This window comes from Panthera leo, chromosome F2 (assembly GCF_018350215.1).
Source record: "Panthera leo isolate Ple1 chromosome F2, P.leo_Ple1_pat1.1, whole genome shotgun sequence".
NCBI classification, from domain to species: Eukaryota; Metazoa; Chordata; class Mammalia; order Carnivora; family Felidae; genus Panthera; species Panthera leo.
In genome coordinates this window covers 751,472-771,696 of record NC_056695.1, presented here as the reverse complement: position 1 = coordinate 771,696, position 20,225 = coordinate 751,472, and the positions used below count along the sequence as shown (strand labels likewise).

General features: G+C 39.7%; 1 protein-coding gene and 1 non-coding gene across 3 annotated transcripts in view; both read right to left on the bottom strand.

The window, feature by feature from the left end:
- Nucleotides 1-20,225, bottom strand: part of SPIDR (scaffold protein involved in DNA repair) — a 479,623-nt gene that overhangs the window by 72,629 nt on the left and 386,769 nt on the right. The window lies entirely within an intron of this gene.
- On the bottom strand, nt 6,446-6,549 carry LOC122211361. The gene has a single exon (XR_006198658.1). It is a non-coding gene; the product is annotated as a U6 spliceosomal RNA (small nuclear RNA).

The window sequence follows — 20,225 nt, the reverse complement described above, 5'->3', positions numbered from 1 at the left end:
AAGAAAAATAATCCTTAACCATTATCTCACATTATACACAAAAATTGACTCAAAATGGATCATATACCCAAATATAAAATCTAGAACTTGAGAAAACACAGGAGAAAAAATTGTTGTTAACCTTGGAGTAGGTAAATACTTCTCAATTAAGACACAAAAACACACATCATAAAAGAAAAAAATTATTTTGACATTACCAAAATTAAAACTTCTGCTCTTCAAAAGACACCATTAAGAAAATGAATAGGCAAACCATAAGCGCTAAACTGACAAAGAGCTTGTGTCTAGATTCCATAAAGAACTATAGAGCTTATTATTGATATTAATAATATAATAACACTCTATATTACAAGAGTAATAAATGAAGACAATCCAATCAAAAATGGGTTAAAGATACAAAATATCATGGGGCACCTGGGTGGCTCAGTTGGTTAAATGTGTGACTTTGGCTCAGGTCATGATCTTGCATTTGTGAGTTCGAGTACCACATCGGGCGCACAGAGTCTGCTTCAGATCTTCTGTCCCTTTCTCTGCTCCTCTGTTGCTCATGGTCTCTCTCTCTCAAATAAATAAACATTAAAAAAATACAAAATATCATGAATTCCATTTCTATGAAATATCTAGAACAGTTAAATCCATAGAGACAGAACAGAGAATGGTCGTAGCCAGGGGGTAGGAAGAGACAGAAATAGGGAGTAACTGTTTTATATGTATGGGATTTCCTTTTGGACTGATAAAAATGTTTTCGAACAGAAGGAAATGGTGACTGTATAATACTGTAAGTTTTATATCAGGTGAATCGCACTTCAGTGTAAAACAAACTGGACAAATATGTGAATAAATGCTTCATCAAAGAGTATGGCCAATAAACACATGTGGCCAATAAACACATAAAAAGATGCAGAACACCATTACTCATAAGGGAAATGCAACTTAAAACCACAATGAGATACCACTATACATATATATATATATATATATATATATATATATATATATATATGTATATATATACTGGAAAGGGGGAAATAAAAAAAGGTTGACGGTATCATGTTTTGTTGAGGACATGGAAGAACTGAAACAATCAGATTTTAGGTGGAAATATGTATGTTAAAGCCACTTTAGAAAAAACTTTGGCAGTTTCTAATAAAGTTAGACATATACTAATCACATGGCTAGTCATTCTACTCTAGGATTTTCCCAAGATAAATAAAATAATATATCTGCACAAAAAATTACAGATAGGTGTTGATGGTAGCTTCATTAAATAATAGCCCCAAAGTGGTAACAAGACAACAGTTGAATGGATAAATAAATTGTGATGTATCTTTATAATGAAATACTACTCAGTAGAGAAAAGAAACAAACACCTGACACAGGGATGAATCTTGAAAACAGTGTGCTGAGTGGAAAAAACATAAAAAACAGTTTATATCAAATTATAGAAAAGGCAAATGACTCTACAGTAACAGCAAACAGATCTGTAGTTGCCTAGAACTGGGGCCAGGCAGGATTGACAGCAGAAGGCATATGGAAACTTTTTGGGGTGACAGAAATAGTCTATGACTTCACTATGAAGTGACTCTACATGGTAAATGTATTTGTCAAAACCCAATGAACTATATGCTTAAATGGGTGCACTCTATTGTATGTATGTAAACTGTATTGCATATAAATTGTACCTTCAAAAAGTTGTTTAAAGGAAAAAAAAAAGGGTAGAGGAGACAACTTGAAGAAAATTCCACTGGAGAAACATAGGATAATTATGGAGAAGAGATTGGAAAACTTATTGTTACCTATGGAAGTTGCTACAGTTCTAACTCATTGCGCTAACAACAGGCAAACAATGAGAAAGAATCAAATGCTTAAAAATCCATTAGAAAAATATTATCCTTTGCAAAAAGGCATTTCCCCTTGTCATTATGAACTTTCAAAGGAAAACTGATATAACTTAAGCACATGTTTTCTTGTGCATCTTCAACAAATACTGAAAACGATCTCATACATACATACATACATTTATTTAAATTGACTGCTCTCTGCACTTTTTTTAAAAGTAGGCTTCATGCCCAGCATGGAGTCCAACGTGGGGCTTGAACTCACGACCCTGAGATCAAGACCTGAACTAAGATCAAGAGTCGAACACTTAACCAAGTGAGCCACTCAGGCGCCCCTGAAAACCACTTGCTTTTAGAGACAACTCTCAGAGTATGAAATTATAAATACATTTGGATATTTTTAAAAAGGAAACAAATACATTATTAGTGTTTCATGAAACAAAACTTAAAATCTTACCTTTTTCATGAAATCTCCATTACAAGGAACCACAAGCAAATTAACTATTAATTCCACCCTGAAAACATTAGGGTTGAAAATGCTCCCGTGTTCTCTATCTGAGCAGGCTCTCAATGAAAACTCTTTCCATGCTTGAGAGATTGAATGAGGCTGTGTTGTGAACACACACACAGCAAACTCATATAATACTTAACGCAGAAATATTCAATCACTTATTCACTCACTAGTGAGTTCATTTAAAGCTCACTGAGCTTAAACTTTGTAGGATATGTAAGGAGGGAAGGAGTCCTTACATATAGAATAGAAATAGAATAGAAATATACTTGAAAATCAAAAGATTTGAGCAACGTTAACACCTAACACTAATATAATGTATTATGGCTAATTACAGCATTGGCATAGTGCCTATTTAATCCTTCACCTGAGGAAACTAGGCATTGTTGACAGATGAGTAAAGTGAGGCTTAGAATGTTTTTAAAAAACCTAGCCAAGACCTTATGGAGATAACTGAACTAGGTCTTAAATGCAAGGCACTTGATTTGGTATTTTTGTGCCATAATATCACGTTACAGTAACAAGTTGTACGAATGTAGAAGAGTGATTAATTTTGTGGAGTGGAACAGAAGAGAACATCTGAGAGCAACTAGCATTCTAGTCTGCAAGGCAAGCACCAAGAATGCAATAAGGAATTAGCTCACGGCAAACTGCATGATGACACTCCAGAATATCTTAATCTAATCTTTATAGAGAGGCAACGATTTTTCCTACTGCTAAGTCAAACTATTTAAAATATACGTAAATCATATCTAGAAGAACTTTATCCACTCTACAACTTTCAAAAGATACTTTTAAATGTTTTGACAAGAATTGTATTAGAATATTAAGGTTAGAATGTAAGGAATTTATGCTAAATTATTTTCTAAGTCTGCTAGTGTAATAAAATGAAAAAGAAATACTCTTAAATCACTTGAAAATAATTTTATTAACTGTTTGATACTGTATGACTTTAATCCAAGACCCAAGTGGGAAAGAACACAAGATTACTCTTTCATAATATTATCCTATTTAAAACAGTATGCTATGTGAAAGCAAGGATAAAAGTATACATTTTCGTGTTGAATTTATAATGTCTTTTTTGGTCCACAGACCATTTCCTATCATAACCTTTGGGAGTAAGTGCTTTAATGTTTTGTTTTTTGTTTTTTGTTTTTTTTCCTCAAAGGTCTATTCACCTTTAATTACCCCATCACCCAACTTGCCTCTCTGTTCCATGTCTAATTAGGGAGGCTAAGGCAGAGTCTTGGGGAATCAGGCTCCATTTCCCAAGGAGGAAGTCCTAGACTTCCTGTAAGAGTGGTCCTATACGAGTTCAGTTAATGCCTGCTTGACTATACTGATGTGTCCTGCACTGTTTTATAAGCATTATTGCTTAATAATATATGCAAAAGTCAAGATGAATATAAAAACTTCCGTGGATCTGCTTTATAAAACTAGAGAGATTTGCTTGTGTTGAGGAGAGAAGAGGAATTAGCTAATACCTTTTCCTTAAACCTGTTCTGGTATTTGCCTTTATCTCAAATAACCAAGGAATGGTGCTCTTACTCTTCTGCCCTAGAGAAGAGCTATTAATATTTCCCTTCTCCCTTTTTTCTTCATGCCTGGCCACACACGCTTTCCCGCCTTGTCCTGCTCACTCAGCTGAAGCTCAGGGCTCACCAGCTCAGGCCTGAGGTGGAGTCACTGTCCTCATTAGTTCAAATGGGTTGGAACTGTGGCATTCAACAGTCCAAACCAGAGTTAGCTTATCAGCAGCATACAAAAAATTCCACCCACTCGTTGCTGCTTCCTGCTCAGTAGATACCATCTCCTAAAATCAGTGCTAGTGTGATAGGTCTCAGCAGAGAAGGGCCCCCTGATCAACTTGTTTTTCCTGACTCACCAGAGATAGATATTCCCCATGAAGCACATCATGTGTTAAGGGAACACAAATGGCTTCCCAGGGAGGAAAGAAATACCATGTGAGTAACTCTGGGACCTTGAAAAAGTTACTTACCGCATGAACTTGAATTTATTCATCTTAACATGGGAATAAAGGATCCTAATTGAGAGGCTGTTGTGAGCATTAAACAGTAACACAGGGCTTAGCACAGTGACTGGCACAAGTAGATCAATTTTTCCTTGGCAGGGTCCTTAGGCCAATTTTATAATAAGGTTTTCCCCCATACAGTTCTTGAACATTTTTGTTAGATCTATGTCTATATCACTTGCAATTTTGTTTGCTATTTTAAATGGGTTTTTTTTTTTGTTTGTTTGTTGCTATGTTGCTGGTGTAAACAAATACAGTTAGAGTTTTATACAGAAAATTTTTGTTAACCCCTCAATCTTATTAATATTATTTGTGATACTTTTTATGAAGTTTTATGTAATCATGTCCTCTGTGCATTATGACAACTTTCCTTCAGGCTTCCTAACCCTTATGGTTTTTTTCCTTTTTTAATTTATCTTTTCTGACTGCACTTTAGGACCTTCAGCACAGTGCTGAAGAGAAGCTAGTGACATTGGGCATACTTATCCTGATTTTGAATAAAATGTCTTCAGTGTTTTATAATTAAGAATGATGTTTGGCAGATATCGTTCATCAGGTTAAACATTCCTAGTTTGCTGAAAAAATTTTTAAATCATGCCTGGGTATTGGATCTTATCAAATGCATTTTCCATATTAATTGGAATGACTATATGATTTTATCTCCTCTGATAATGTTGTAAATGACAATTATAGCTTTTTAAGTTAAAACAATTTTTTTTACTCCTGAGATAAAGCCAAGATCCTATTTGCTATGTTTTGTTTGGGATTTTTCTATGTCCATGAGTGATACTGACCTTTAATTTTACTTTTCATAGTAGATTTAATTTCATTTCTGAAAGCAATTGACTATATTATTTTCATATGATAAGTTGACAGGGATTCTTTTTTTTTTTCCTTGAAAAATCTGTATGAGATTTGAATGATTTATCAAAAGTTTGAAAAAATTTAGTAAATACACACACACACACCCCCCTCAGATCTTTATCCATTCATCTATTAATGGACACTTGAGCTGCTTCCAGATGAGTAAAGTTTACCAGTCAAATCTGAAACGTTTCAGCTACTATTTACTCAGATGGTTTTTCTGCACCCTCTTCCCAACTTTCCTGCCATTCTACCACTCCCATTACGTGTATGTCGGTGCACTTAATGGTGTCCCACATTTCTATGAGGTTCCGTTTCATTTTCTTCATTCTTAAAAAAAAATATTTTTAAATGTTTATTTTTTGAGAGAAAGACAGAGTGCGAGTGGGTGAGGGGCAGAGAGAGAGGGAGACACAGAATGGGAAGCAGGTTCCAGGCTCTGAGCTGTCAGCACAGAGCCAGATGTGGGGCTCAAACTCATGAACTGCGAGATTATGACCTGGGCTGAAGTCGGATGCTTAACTGACTGAGCCACCCAGGCACCCCTCATTTTCTTCATTCTTTTATTTCCCCTCTAAGAATATTTGCTATTTGGGAGATTTCTATAATTGTACAGAAATGATTTATTTTGGTGTGTCCTGTTTCTTCATAAAGATTGAGTATTTATTTATTTAAAATGTATTTATTTTGAGAAAGTGAGAGCAGAGGGGAAGAGTAGAGGGAGGGAGAGACAGAATAGAGTGGGGCTCAAACTCATGAACTGTGAGATCATGGCCTGAGCAGAGATCAAGAGCCAGACACTTAACCAACTGAGCCAAGATTGAGTTATTTAAAAGTCTTCACAAGTACTCTGAATCTCTAAAATACTCTGTATTCATAAATTTGAGATTGAGTTTTAACATCCTATTGAAATTACCATACTCTTTTTGGGAAGAATTTTAAATTTGAAAGTCTTAAAAATATGTAATGTTTCAGGGCGCCTGGGTGGGTCACTCGGTTGAGTGTCTGACTTCAGCTCAGGTCATGATCTCTGTGTTCCCGAGTTCGAGCCCCGTGTCAGGCTCTGTGCTGACAGCTCAAAGCCTGGAGCCTGTTTTGGATTCTGTGTCTCCCTCTCTCTGTCTCTCTCTGCCCTCCCCCTGCTCACGCTGTCTCTCTCTCTGAAAAATAAATAAACGTTAAAAAAATTTTTTTAAATAAAAAAGTATGTAATGTTTCACAAATTTGCATGTCATCTTTGTGCAGAGGCTATAGTAGTTTCTGCGCCATTCCAATTTTAGTGTAAGCGCTGCCAAAGTGAGCACTCGACATTTTTTTCCCTCTCTCCTTCACATTGTGCAAGCTCAATTACTCTGGATTCATATTCACAATCTTTCTTCTGTCAGCTCAAATCTACTGCTGAGTCTATCTAGTGAAGTTTTCATTTTGGTTATTACACTTTCTAACTTTAGATTTCCCATGTGGTTCTTTTTTATAGGTTGTATCTTTTTCTTCTGTTTATTTTGAGAGAGAGAGAGCGAGAGAGAGAGAGCACGTGAGTCCAATGGTGGAGAGGCAGAGAAAATGGGGGGTGGGGGAGAGAGAGAGGATCCAAAGCAGGCTCTGCGCTGACAGGAGTGAGTCCAATGTGGGGCTCGAACTCATGAATTGCAAGATCATGACCTGAGCTGAAGTCAGACACTTAAACAACTGAGCCATCCGAGTGTTCCTAGAGTTGTATCTTTTTACTGATTTTTTCCATTTGATTAGACACCGTCAACATTCCACCCTTTAACTCCTGAGGTATGGAGCCCTGCGTCGGGCTCTGTGCTGACAGCTCAGAGCCTGGAGCCTGCTTCAGATTCTATGTCTCCCTCTACCTTCCCCTCTTCCACTTGTGCTCTCTCTCTCTCTCTCAAAAATAAATAAAATGTAAAAAAAAATAAAATTTAAAAAAAAAAGAAATTTTTGTCTGCTAGGTCCAACATGTGGGCCCCTTCAATTGCCTGCACTTTTTTCCTCCTGTGTATAGGTCACACTTCCTTGTTTCTTCATAAATCTTGTAATTTTTTGTTGACAACTGAGCATTTTTGACAGTGTATTGTGGCAACTCTAGATATGGATAACTCGCCTACCTCAGGGGGTTGGTACCGTTGTTAATCAGTTATTTAGTGACTTGTCTGAACTTTTTCCTGCAGGCTGCAGTATGTGATGTTCCTGCTCCGATTTTTTTTGTTGGTTTGTTTGGTTTTAATCTTTTCACATGGTTACCTAGGGGTTTCCCATAGGTCAGCATAAGCTACTTTGAAAGGTTGTGCTTAAGCCCGCTTGGAAGTTAGATTTTTACTCTTTGCCATTGGGTGTATACACCTTGGAGGTTGCTATCATGGTTCAAGGAGGTAGGATTTTGTGCTCCTGCCTCTCCATCAGCCAGGGCTTGTATTACTCCTTTGGAGTCACTCCTGGGAGGGCATGGCCTTGGGCTGCCAAACTGCCAGGGATGCATCGCCTTTATTTTAAAGTCTAGCTTCCTAGGAGCTGCTCCTGGGTCAGAGCAGCCTACTGTTCACCTAGTATGGTTGCAGGGGTGCTGAGGCCTGCAGTGCCAGTGAGGCTCACACTCCAAATCTTCCCTGTGGGTTGCTCTGATTGCTAATGAGTGGGGGCGGCTGAACACACCCTTCCTGAGTCTGAAAGTTTTACTGTGATACTAGGAGGGTTCTTCTTGGCTATGTCTTTTCCCTGACGCTCTCTGTTAAAACTGCTGATTGTTTGGTCATCTCTTTATTGACACAGTATCACAGGGCTATAGGCAGTCTTGGAATTGCTCTCCACCAAGATCCCCATTACTTTCAACAGCACCCTTGAGCAGAGGATTGTACCCTGTTTCAAAACAGGTCAATTCTCTCAGGCAGTGCCATAGGGCTCTTCTTCCTTATAACCTCTTGTCCTCTGGGCAGAACCTCTGTGCCACTTCACAGACCCGGGGGTGAGAATGGAGTCCCCTTCTCCTGGAGTTACACTTCGGATCCAGAGTGTGTGTTGGGGTGGGGGTGGGGACACTGATCTGGGACTGCTTCTCTGCTCTGGTGCCTCTGTCCTATGGGTGAGCTGGGATAGGACAACTGGGCCAGTATTCTTGGCCCACCACACTTGGGGTAGAGCTGCAACGTGGGCTAGGAGATCTCCCACAGTGAAACTGTACCCTAGACTGTGGGCTGAGGGGAGCGGGGGCTTCTTCTTGACTGCAGTCCTGGAGCAGAATCCCAGAACAGTCTTCTTAAGACAACTTGGGCTGGTGGGGGCATGGATCATGGCTCAAGGGCCACGGACTCCTTGTTCTTTCTGACACTTAGTAAACTTTCTTGGTTCTATTGATGGAATGTTTCTCCATTTGGTGTATGCCTTTAGGAAAACTTCCTGAGGCTTTAAATGATTTTTAAAGTTTTCTCCAGCTAAAATATTTGTTAGGGACAGAATTCACTGTGTCCTCACTCTGCTATTCCAAAGGCAGTCTTCTATTTTTTTCTTCAATTTACATCCAGGAGAAATTATGATCCCATGGATATTTTGCATGTGCTATATAGGAAAACATAATGGCTCTTTAGCCATTATTTATAAGTTTTGAGAGTATTTGGAAACTTTCCATCCTAAATTTGTAGACTTGAGTGTGAGTTGTTCTTTTTTCTTAAAAGACATCTTGATTTGTTTGAACACAATTGCTATGTCAGACAAAAGAAATGCAGTGAGGCACAGAGGTCCACAGAGCCATGATATAAATGTCACAAGATTCTTAATAACAATGGCACTTGTGGGTTTTTCACTGTATACTACAACAGTGCTCTGGCTTTTGGGTGGCATCTAGTAAATATGATACACTTATTTATGTGCTAAATACAGCAGGACTGCTGCTGGCTCAGGCTGCCTGCAAGGCGCTAGGAATCTGGCAATGAGCTACATAGACCCTGCCCTCTGTGCCTCCTTCGGGAAACACCTAATATGCATATAAATATACAATCACAAACCGTGGGAGTGCTAGCAAGGCAATACGCAGAGTGCCTTTAGATACAACTTGGGGTGGGATGGTCTAACCAGGGTGGTCAGGGAAGGTTTCTTAAAAGAGCTGAGTCCTGAAGAAGGATAAGCCAATCATGCAAAAGTTTGAGAGAAGAGGACTTAAAACATAGAAAACAGCATATACAAAATCCTGTAATGGGAAAGAGCTTTTCCATGACTACGAAATTGAAAGAAAGCTAGAAAACAAGAAAGAAAAAGAGAGAGAGAGGAAGAAAAAAAAAAAAAACAAAGAAAGAGAAGAGATTAGCAAAGTGGTAAAAAGGGTAAAGACTAATAATTGTGATTTCAATTTGCATTGTTCTTTTTTTTTCCAATGCATTATTGTAAATTTAAGTTATATTTATAATCAAAGTTATATTAATAATACAATTAAAATGTTGACAGCATTTGTAAAGAGAGGAGAAAACGGGACGGGAAGGAAAGGACCAGGTAGGGGTAGGAAAGAGAGGCATTGACCTAGTCGTCTCGTGGTTGGACGTGGCTGGTACCGTGACGCCCAGTAGTGGCTGGAGGCAACAGCCATGTGATGACGACCTGGTGGAGGCTGACCTGAGAGGAAACCAGGGGTGACAAATGCGGGCATGTGTGCCAGGCAGCACACCTACCTCCTGCCATCAATGAGTCAACAACAGGGTGACACGGGACGAGGTCTGATAAAATCACTGTTTCAGAAGCAGAAGTCTTGGCACAGGGTGGAGGATGGCTTGAACGGAGAACTTTGCAGAGGGTCTCCTTAGACCAGCATGAGGTCACTGCTCTGATCAATGGCAACTGTCTCACAGAAAATAGTGAAGCTGCAAAGTGGTGTTCACAGGCCAAGTCCAGCTGGTTGATAGGTTTTCTTTGGTTTATACGGTGTTAAAACTGTGTAACTTAAAACTGTATAAAACTGTCTAAATTAGTTAACAGATAACAAAAATTGGGAGATTTTACGCAAACCTCAAATTTCCTGTGGTCTTAAGAAACCTAGAGTCTGGCAACGCTGAGTGAACACTCGTGGATGAGGCACCAGGTTGTGAGCTCATCCCATGGGCCCTGGCCCTCACCCTTGATCCCCAACCCTTGTACGACTGCTGTTCTCTCTTGGCCTCTGTCAGCATGTGAGAATGCATTAGAAAAGCATTTCAGGGAGGAGACAGAAGAACATGGTCACGATGATGGGTGAGGGTCAGGGAAGGGTCTACACTGGCCTACGATTTCTTTTTCTTTTTCCTTTCGTTTTTTAATTTATTGACAGAGAGAGAGTGCGCACATGTAAGCAAGAGCACACGCAAGTGGGGGGAGGGGCAGAGGGAAAGGGAGGGGGAGGGAGAGAATCTTAAGTAGGCTCCATGCTCAGCTCAGACCCTGACTGGGGGCTCACTCTCACGACTGCGAGACCATGACTGTGAGATCACGACCATGAGACTGCGACCTGAGCCGAAATCAAGATTTGGATGCTTAACTGACTGAGCTACCCAGGCACCTCTCTCTCGCTTACTCGCTGGTGGCCTTCTCAATTATTTCAGTCTAAGGTATATCAGACCAGCATCCGAAGCATCTGAGCAGACACTGTATCGGCATGTGGTCATGCTCAGAGGGAGAACCAGCTGACACTCGTACTGTCCTTAGTAACGTCTGAAATGCTGTGAGCTCAGCTGCTAGCCAAGCCCCATGGAGATTAGATCGGACATTTTAAAGTGATGTGACGGTCAGTGTTAATAAAACTGGGCTTCCACTTTGGAAAAGCAGGTTGAGTACATCCTTTTGCTTTCCTGCCACAGAATACCCACTGGGCAAGGAAGATGTGCACGATCAGTAATCCCAAATCCGTGCAAGCTAGGGCTCAGGCCTAGGTGACTTTTCGTACTCCACGTGGCACTGAGCCCTGAGCACTGCTGGTGGGTACCATACACCTAGCCCGAGGGGGGCATTGCTATTCTTAGCAGCGATAAACTTCCAACAGCAGAGAGAAAATGTGTCACAGGGAGGAAATAGGATGTTAGTGGTTTGAATAAGTGCCTCAGAACTGCATTCATTCCATGAGACAGACTTTGCCATTCAAAATTCTTGGACTAAAAGTCTGGCAAGTGGATGCCACTTATTTAAAATCAATGTTCCACCCATGCCTAAAATGTAGACCCTGACCCCACATGAGATCCTTCCTCTCATTTTCATGATTGGAAGCACGTGGGGCAGGGGAACGGCAGGTCTGGAGAAGACGGGCTCTCTTTCGAGCTCTGCTGTTGCTGGATGTGGGTCCCCGGCTCCACACGGGTACAATGAAGATTAACTGAAGTCTGCTTCGCACCTAGTAAATGCTTGCACCTAATCTGCGCTCAAAATCTTGGTGTCCTTTGCTCACCAGGCAAATTCACTACTACAAATGCACTTCATGGACAAGATTCTTTTCTCTTATCATGTGCCTGCTCTCCTAAGTCTGTAGTAGGCGTGTGCACCTTGGTGAAGGGGCTTGAGGGAAGTGCACGAGAGCAGCACGGGGGTGCATTATCCCACACAGAAATGGTGTTACTACACATGAAACCAACTTGTGCCCGGCCTTGCGATGCTGCCCTGGTCATCCACGGGACAGCAAGAAACAATCGTGAAAATGCCCATGGTCTTCAGCTTGCGCCTGCCCCCCGTCAGCCACGCTCCACCCCTCCCAGCTGGGAATATAAGACAGTCAAAAAGTAGTTCAAGAGTCTCCCGTTTCAGCCATCAGGAGTCATTCAGCAGGACTTTGATTCTATGCATTTCTGAGCCATGAGGGTGAGGCCAGGACCATGTTGGAAGAACTGACTAAAACGGGTGCCAAATGAAACTACATTCCACTGCGCATTCCCAGCAACATAAAATAATACAGATAAGAGGTTCACTGTTCAATCCCATCCACATCATGTTGGAAGTATAAAAGTCCATTATGGAGTTAATATTTATCTTTAAGAATTTCTTTTCCTTCTCTTACCAGCTTAATGGCACATCACGCCAATTGAGGAATACTTTAAGAATTCTAAAAATTCACGTATTGTCAATCTGCAAAAGCAACAGAACAAAGCACTAGGAATAAGGAAAGCAAAACTGTTGTAGAGGGAGTTTCAGAGAGACTGTAATTTAATTATTCTTTGAAGTTTTAAATGCCCCTCCCCCACTTTGGAAAAATATTCATTTTTCCCTTTCTTTTCACTCACTGACTCAGTATCACAGAAACACAAGTGAAGAAGAGAGAGAAACAGTAGATTCGTGTGTGTCTGCGCGTGCGTGCGTGTGTGTGTGTGTGTGTACGCATGGACAGTGAGAGGGGAGATTACGTGAACATGTGGGATGTTTGCCCGGGTTATGGGAGCAGTTCTTAGCAGTCCACCAAGAATTCCCGGAATCAGAGTCAGTCCAGCCGCTTTCTTCCAGGTCAGTGTCAACTTAAGCAGCCTCTAAAGATCAACAGGATCTTTCCCTCCACGTTATGATTTCTTGCTAAGCCTCTGTTTTAAGGAAGAAATGGAAGAAATCGGAGGATGAAGTGAGGGGAAAAAAGCAGGAGAAAGGAAGGGGGAGAGGGAAAAGGGAAGAGAAGAGAGGAGAGAGAAGAAGTGTTCGAACATGAACAGGGGGAGGAAAAGTCAAAGCAAGGAGGGAGGGAAGAGGAAGAAAAGGAGGAGAGAGGGACAGCAGAGGGCTGAGTGGGTGGAGGGCCTTTCCCCACCTCCACCAACCCGCTCGACAGACGGGAAACCAGATACAGCAGGACATTGTGTTCTTCTCCTGAAAAACAACCAGACTGCGCTCCTAAAGTAAACAGTTAATCCTGTTGTTTATCTTTGTAACATGACGAGATGTTAACAGGATGATTTCTACTGCACAGAAATGTGGTTTTTATTCATTTAAAAAAAGATATTTTCTCTTTGCTAAAATACAGGTGTGACATACAAACTTTCTAATATCAATGAACGGGAAGGAATAACAATCTCTCTTTGGTAAAAGTGACTTAACTAAAGGATGCCAAAAAAGCCTGAGAAAGGCCTTTTCTTTACTTGCACATCCTATTTATTTTTGGAAAATACTGCATTACTGAAATTAACCAAGCCAAACCAAAACAAAACCTGCTGTAAGCTTGGTCCATCCCGGAGTATGATCTGGGGTACTGCTTGTGGAGATAAGACTGTAACTGGGCCAAGACAAGAGTAAGAAGTAATCCCTGTTAAAATAACACCAGCATTTTTCACAGAGCTAGAACAAACAATCCCAAAATTTGTATGGAACAAGAAAAGACCTTGAATAGCCAAAGTAATGTTGAAAAAGAAAAGCAGAGCGGGAGGCCTCACAGTTCCAGACTCTAACCTGTATTGCAAATTTCTAACAAGGTAACCATGGATTCACATGCAACTATAAGGTATGCTATCGAGCTCGGATGTACACTTTGCCCAGTCTCCCCCACTAGTGTAGTACTATACTAGCAAATAATAGTACAACATCACAGCTAGGACACTGACATTGATACAATCCACCAGTCTTATTCAGATTTCAGAAAAACACATTTCACTTGTGCTCGTGTGCACGTGTTCATGTGTGTGTTCAGTGCTCTACAGTTTTACTGCATGTGTAGGGTCCTATATCCAGTACCAGTCAAGACACTGAAGAGTTCCAGGGCACCTGGCTAGTTCAATCAGAAGAGCATGAGACTCTTGATCTTGGGGTTGTGAGTTTGAATCCCATGTTGGGTGTAGAGATTGCTTAAATAAATTTAAAAAAACACTAAAAAAAAAAGACACTGACCAATTCTATCACTACAAGAATTCTTTATGCTGCCTTTTATAACCCACTTCCCACTATCTCCCCACCCCCATCCCAACATCTAGACGCTATTAATCTGTCTTCCATTTCTAAAATTCTGCCACTTCAAAAAGTTATAAAAACAGAATTGTCCAGTACATAGTCATTGGGATTGGATTTTTTTTCCCTCAGCACAGTTTCCTGGTGATTAATCCAAGCTATTATGCCTTTCATTTCTATAGCAGTTTTGAGACATAATTCACATACCACAAAATTCACCCTGTTTTTATTAACAGGGCAGAATACATATAGCATAAAATTTACCATTTTAACCATTTTAAGGTGTGCGATTCAGTGGCATTAGGTATATTCACAATGTTCTGCAACCATCAACACTACCTTATTCCAGAACATTTTCATCACCCCAAAAGGAAATTTCAGTCTACTAAGCAGCCTCCTCATCCTCCCCTCCCCCAAGTACCCAGAGACACGTAATCTCCTTTCTGTCTCTATAGATTTGCCTATTTTGGATACTTCACATGAATGGAATCACACAATATGTGTCCTTTTGTGACTGGCTTCTTTCACCTAGCATAATGTTTTCGAGGATAATCCACATGGTAGCATGTGTCAGTACATCATTCATTTTTGTTGTGGAATAATATTCCACCATATGGATATACCACATTTTTGGGTTGTCTCTATTTTTTTTTTACATTACTGAAATAATGGTGCTATGAACATCTGTGTAGAAGTTACATGGATAGGGATGCCTGGTGGCTTAGTAGGTTGAGCATCCAACTGCTGATTTGACACAGGTCGTGATCTCATGGTTCATGGAATTGAGCCCTACGCTGGGCTCTGTGCTGGCAGTGAGAGGCCTACTTGGGATTCTCTTTCTCAACTATTTTTAACTTTTTACGTTCTATTTTCAACTTTCCTATAGGGGCTACCCCAGTTTGCAATCCCAACAGTACATAAGGTTTCCTTTTCCTCTATACCCTCGCCAATACTTGTTGTTTCTTGGGTTTTTGATTTTAGCCATTCTAACAGGTGTGAGGTGATAGCTCACTGTAGTTTTGATGTGCATTTCCCTGGTTATACAGAAATAAACCCACAACTATATGGTCAATTAATCTTTGAGAAAGGAGGAAAGAATATACAATGGGAAAGAGAGAGTCTCTTTAACAAATGGTATTGGGAAAATTGGACAGCTACCTGCAAAAGAATGAAACTGGCCCACTTTCTTATGCCATACACAAAAATAAACTCCAGATGGTTAAAGACCTAAATGTGAGATCTGAAACCATAAAAATCCCAGAAGAGAGCACAGGCAGTAATTTCTCTGACATGAACAGTAGCAACATTTTTCTAGGTATGTCTCCTGAGGCAAGGGAAACAAAAGCAAAAACAAACTATGCAGACTACATCACAATATAAAGCTTCTGCACAACAAAAGAAGTAATCAACAAAACAACAAGGCAACCTACTGAATGGGAGAAGATATTTGCAAATGACATATCTGATAAAGGGTTAGTACCCAAATATATAAAGAATCGATACAACTTAACACCCAAAAAACAAATAATCCAATTTAAAAATGGGCAGAATACAGGCACAGACATTTCTCCAAAGAAGACAAACAGATGACCAACAGACATCCATGCCTGGAAGTTTCTTGAGGGCAGGGATCATATTTTTTATCCCCTATGTGCCTAAAACAACTCTTATCCCAGAGCTTTATACTTTATAGGTGATCAACATATGCTTGGTACACCAAGTTGAGTTAATTGATTAGTATTTATTCAGGCTTTTGGGGATACAAGGTATAAGACTTAGTTCCTACCCTCAGGAACAATAACAGGTATTTAAAATGCTTTATACAGGTAATTCACAAGGTGAGACTTCTACATTGTTCTAACATACAGGTGTGGGAAGGGAAGTATTAGCATCCTAGTGAAATACTGAATTAGAACAAGATAAATGAAGGAAAGGAGAGAGGGAGGAAGGGAAGGAGGGATCTTAGCTAAGAAAGTTTATTACTCAAAACGTACCGAATTAACCCAGGAGCCCTGGGAAGACTGTGGTTTTGTTTTCTCTCATTAATTCCCCAATTCACTCTCGAATGAGGGGTCATTTGGTATTCCCACTTTTCATGTCTACTCAGCACTGAAACCTAAAGAGACAAGGGTCTGTAACTGAATATAGAGTAAAGAAAAAAACACCAAGCAAAGGGCATAGTTTTGGTGGTGCCATAGATAAGTTACAGCATCCCATTGCTTCTTCCAGATCACCAAATAATATTCTCAACCAGGGTTCTGAATGGGGATTAAACCCTAAAACTCTATGGCTGCACTGCAAGTAATAGATAAGGACCCTTCATTGCATCTACAATGGCACTGGTTATGTGCAGTCTTAGGCGAAATGAGAAGACAGTCATTTGAATAAGCTTCAGGGTTCTGTACTCCCAATGAGGGAGCCAGTCTAGAGTAAATGGACCTGGTAGTAAACAGCACTACTGTATAGGGCCTGTTGAAACAATGGGGAACAGAGTTTAATCATCATTCTTAGATGACCTGCTTCTGAGTCAGGGTTTCACATTCTAGGTTGCTAATTGGCCTACAAACCAGTCTTGTCCCATGCAATGGCTTATAAATCATCTGTGTTTATGAAGTACATGGACATATTTTACCTGCTCTGACCCTACCAAATAAAACACAAATTACCTAGGCAAAGGCATACACATAAAGCTTGTTTATTATTTTTTTTAAATATCAAAGGAAACTTTCTAATTTTTTCTGCAGTCTTAAGAATACCTGTTCTAGGAACAATATCACTGAGAAAAATATTAAGTTGTTTTAAGATATTTTATAATAAGGTAATTTCAGTTTCAAAGACCAAACCATATTTAGTTTACCATTTTGAGAACAGACAAGGGGTCGTTTTTAGAAGACAACTCTATTACTCAGAGAGAAGGAAGGTTCTCACGCATGAATTTGTTCCATTTCCAGCCCGCCTACCTCAGTCCACAGGACTGCAAGCCACATCAGCTGACATTCCTCCCAGCTTATAAACCAGCTTCAACTTCTCACCTACCCTGGGCACCCAGGACACCCACCACCTACAGGTAGGTGTTCGTTTTGCAATGACTACCATCTATCCTACATCTGTTTGCTCTCCAAACACTAGCTTTTGCATGTAGACCAGCAGACTAGCACACTTTGAAAACTTGAAGCAGTCTCCTCTCATCTGGTAGCCTGCACTGCCCTCTTTCCTGTCAACCTTCTAGAAAGTATGGATGTGCCTCACTTACTCCCATTTACTCACTTCTAATTCACTTTTGTGATAATTTAGAGGTTTTTTGAAACAATCCCAAATTTACTAAAAGTTTTAAATACAGTACAAAGCATGTTTTTTCCCCGAATCATTTGGGAGTAAGTTTGTACAAAAAAGGACTATATCTTACATAACTGTTATACAACCATCAAGGGGAGGAAATGAATATTTACATATCCCTACACCTAATTCTCAAACCCCACTCATGATTCACCCATTGTTCCAATCATATGCTTTGTAGCAAAAGGAGATAATTCAGAATCATGTATTGCATTCAGTTGTCATGTCTCTTTAATCCTCTGCAACCTGGGAGGGTTTCTCAGTCTTTCTTTGACTTTCATGACCTCAACATTTTTGAAGGATACAGGCCAGTAATTTTGTAGTAGAGAAGCCTTCCATTTGTGTTTGTCTGATGTTTTGTCATGAGGAGATTTAGTCTATGTATCACTGGTAAGGATAACACAAAATTGGTGTTATGTTCTTCTGAATCATTGGCACACTATTTCAATTTGTTCCAGTACTGATAATGTTCACTTACTACTTGATTAAGATGACGTCTGCCAGGCTTCTCAACTATAGGTTACTTTTCCTTCTGAAATTAAAAAATATTATGTGGGAGATATTTTCAAAATAAGTAAATATCCTATTCCTTATCAAAATTTTCACTCATTCATTTTTATATATCAGTGTGGACTCATGGATTCGTATCCTCTGGGCTGCAATCCGTAACTATCATTTATTTTGATGTTCTAATTGTGCCAGATTTTGCTAGTGGTAGCCTCTTGTAAGCTAGCTCCTGTGTCCTTTTGCTATGTCTCCATCATTCTTTGAGAATGTTTTCACTTTCTGACCTAATGAAATGTTCAAAGCTCATCTTATATTTTCTCTCATCCAAACCTGAAATCAGTGATTTCACCAAGGAGCCCTGGTTTCTTTCAGATATGTAAAAGCTAATATCTGGGTGCTAAATGTGCTCATTGATACTGGAGTATTGCTGCCTCAGGACCTCTTAGTAGAGAGAGCTAGGGAATGTACACACACACACTCACACTCATACACACACACACACACACACACACACACACACACGAGTAAAACACATTTACTTCTGTTTATTCATCCATTCATCCATCTTGAAAACTATGAGTTTATACTACAACCAGGTTCATTTCAGTTTTCCCCTTTTCTACATTTGTAACTCAGAGGTACCTCAAATTCAGCACGTCTAAAACCAAACATAACTTTTCTAGTTCTCCAAATCTGTTCACCCACCTAATTTCCCATCTCATTTAATACCATTTATCTTGATGCCCAAACCTTAGAATCTTTCTAGGTTCTTCCTTTGCCTCCACCTTCCACATCCAATCATTCACGGAGTCCTGCCTTTTCCATTTCTCGACTATCTCCAGGTGTGCACCATCTTTTTATCCACCAGCTTGTCTTAACGGATGAGTTAGACTTCTCGCTTTTCACACAGGCATTTGTGGCTACTTCCACTTCCGTTCAAAAACTTCCAGGAGCTTTTGTATCACACTCAGAAAAAATTCCAAAGGCTTTGCTATAGCTTTCCAGACCTTCTCATGACCAGAACCCCTATTCCGTCTGCCTTCATTTACAACGTCTGGAAAGCCACACTGGCCTCCTTGCTGCTGTGCAAACATGCTAAGCATGCCCCTGCCTCTCAGCCTTTTGCACTCGCCCTCTCTTCCCCTGAACACCTGCATGATTTGTTCTCTCACCTCCTTTGGGATTTTTCTCAAATAGTAACCTCTCAGCAAGGCTTTCCTTGATTCTTATGTAAAGATAGTCACCCCTCGACATTCACTATCCCCTTATCCAACTTTATTTACAGTCATAACCACTACAACTTTCTTATATTGTATCTCTTTGCCTACTACCAGTCTTCCCCAAAGTAACATAAGTTCCTTTAGCACATAGATTTCATAGGTTTTCTTTTTTTTCTTGGTCTCATTTATCGTTGTATCCCTAACATCCAGAACAATGTGTGACACAGAGTAGGTGCACAGTAAATATTTGGCGAGTGAACATTTCCTCCTGGTCTTCTTAGTTACACTGCACGGTAGCTTACTATTCTGTCATGTAGTATGTCATAATTAAATAATTCTCCTTATAACGGATGTTTAGGCTGCTTCTTTTTGTCCCCCATTATAAGGCACTGCTATCACGAAGAACATCGTGTGTGAATTTTTTTGTTTTTCATGAATGAAATTTCTAGGAGTTTCTGGGTAAAAGAGTTTATCATTATTGTTATATGTTATGCACTGCTCTCCAAAATACTTGTAATGTTTACAAATTACAAGAGCAATAATTGTGTATAGAAAGTCCTATAGTTTTTCTAAATAATATATATAATTCAAAAGTTTAAATTATTACAGAGGCATGTGACGCAAAGTTTCCGTCCCATTCTCGTCCCCCATTCCCCTAGTCCCCCTATACCCTCACAGATACTCACTGTTGTTTGTTTTCATGTATCCTTCCCCAGTTTCTCTCTCTCCCCCTCTCCTTCCTTCCCTCTCTCTCCCTGTCTCTTTTATATGCTTCTTTTTATCTATGAACTGTGTGTTCATATCCTTTGCTCATTTTTATGTTGGGTATTGGCTTTTTCTCTATTTCTATGGGCACTCTGCATATTAGAGAAATTGGCTTTGTAATATGGATTGCAAAGATATAGTCCCAATTTGCCATACTTTTGACTTTACCATGCAAATTTAATAGAATTTATTATTATTTTCTTTTGGAGGTTTTGGATGCTAAGTCACAGTTAGAAAAACTTCCACCTCAAGATAACTCTCCTATGATTTCTTCTAGAATGTTTTAG